Below are 2,094 nucleotides of genomic sequence, written 5' to 3'. Positions count from 1 at the left end.
CTATGGGCATTTTCCTTTAAAATATCCTTGGGCTATTGCTTGCGTTACCAAATCTAACAAATCTTTCATATCTAAATAATTGGCTGCTAAGGTAATTTCAATAAGAGTGTCCAAATCAAGCTGTAACATTATTGCAAAATATTTTAAGAATTTTGCTGATATGTTAAGTAGTAAATATAATTTTTGTAAAAAATTGAGATTTTAAGCTTATTTCTGTAATTCAAGTTATTAAATTCAATCTTGATCTACGTGTACGCACTATTAATTTTACGGAATAATTAAGTGTAGATATTGTATTGACGACATTATTAAGCAAAGCAAAAAATAATATAATTTTGGCTCGTTCGACTTTAAATTCGAAATTTAAGTTAAAATGTTCAACTAAATTCCAACAAAAAGAATATTGAAACTTAATATTTTTTAAATACCTTTAGAAATGCTTGATTCCATACTGTCATTCGAGTGTTTTCTTCCTTGCTGTCTCCTTTTTGACATGGGATCATTTTTATGATGAGTACGAATTTAATAACCTTTTTTAAAATATCAGACTTAATTTTTGTTAGAGGAAGAACTTCATCCAAGTTATCTTCGCCTAAGCTTTCAATCATTGTTTGTATCATTCCTAAGCGCTTAGCGATTGTTAACTCCACGTCAAAAATAATATTGTCAGAAGTTTTCAAATGGAGAATTGGCATCTATAATAAAATTAAAAAAGATATTAGTCAAATGTTTTAAATTTTTTTCATTGATTGAAAAAATAATGTGAGATGAAGACGGAGCTATGAGGTCGGTCCTCTGATTTCGATAGTTTAAAAAAAAACACGTAATCATCGCGTGATTAGCTGTCAAAATAGAGAAATAGAGTAATAATAGAGAGAGAAAAAAATTCATTGGCAAAGTGCTTCCTCATAAAAAATTATATTAATGAAAGGGTTTGATTGTTAACAGGAAAATTCGTATTTCATTTTTGAATTTCAAATTCCGTTTTTTTTAATGCATACGAAACTCCTAAAAAACTTAAAGATTTCTAGAATTTCGTGTAAGATTACCTTGCTACCAAAAGGCCGAGAAAACAAACACACAAACACACATACATACATACGGGCATTTGTTCAGAATTTAATCTAGTTTACAAATATGTAAACCAGATTGTCCTACGAGGTCTGGTTGAAAATCTCGTTTTCGAGCCTATCACAGAGCTTCCTCTATGAGGAAGCAAAATGCCCCGCGCACTGTCTGGTTGAGCGTGGAATACGTCATATCGATGGTGCCTACACAGAAAATCCTCTTTTCAAAACAGCAGCAGGATAGTTTTTTAATATAAGAATTAACCCGCTTTTTTAGATCTAGTCATTACAAGTTTATGAAAAAGTCTGAATTACGAATCGAATGAGTAATTTTTTTCGCCGCATTTTGAAAAAAAGAGAATTTCTTCGATACAGGAATTTGTCTGCATTTAAAAAAGATATAGTCATCGTAAGTATCATCAATATATGGATAGATAGATGGATAATATGAAAGAAAACTGTCAATACTTTGGGAAAGAGCTTCCTATTGAAAATGTGATTTTTTCTACTTTTAGATATGAAATTCTGATAAATTAATAGATAACCCTATTTCAAAAATAATGAAAGTTCTTTTTGAATGATTCACTTAAAAGTCTCTTTGCTTACTAATGAATGTAACAATCGGAACAGAAACCCCGCGGTAAAGTTTTTGGCAATAGAATATTGCTACCCTAGGCCGTGAAAAACAAAATAGTCATGAAGGACGTATAATTATCGGCCAAAGCTTAATTGTCCTACGACGTCTGAATTAAAAACTTACCTCGCTAGAATTTTCTGAAGCCATGTTGTAAACGAGATATTCGATCAAGATGCTTTATTGCTAGATCCGTGCAATGTGAGACTAACGTTCATTTTTCGAATCTTTTACAACTGAAAGCGTAGACAGTTCACGTCATCTGGTGTTGAATAGTGGCGAGAGTCAAAAAGTTTGATTTTTCAACAAAAAGTACAATTTCTTGTCGTAAAGATAAAAAATGAGATTTTTCTGTTTGAAAGTTTTAAACCCGAATTTTCAAGCTATTAGTAG

The 2,094-nt window shown here is 30.9% G+C and overlaps 1 pseudogene; it reads right to left on the bottom strand.

The window, feature by feature from the left end:
- Nucleotides 1-1,851, bottom strand: LOC106655617 (annotated as a pseudogene).
- Nucleotides 1,852-2,094: the final 243 nt, after the last annotated feature.

Source organism: Trichogramma pretiosum, unplaced genomic scaffold (assembly GCF_000599845.2).
Source record: "Trichogramma pretiosum strain Unisexual culture from Peru unplaced genomic scaffold, Tpre_2.0 scaffold10, whole genome shotgun sequence".
In the NCBI taxonomy this organism is placed as follows: domain Eukaryota; kingdom Metazoa; phylum Arthropoda; class Insecta; order Hymenoptera; family Trichogrammatidae; genus Trichogramma; species Trichogramma pretiosum.
Note: the sequence above shows the minus strand (reverse complement) of the source record. Positions and strands in the feature narration are given on the sequence as shown.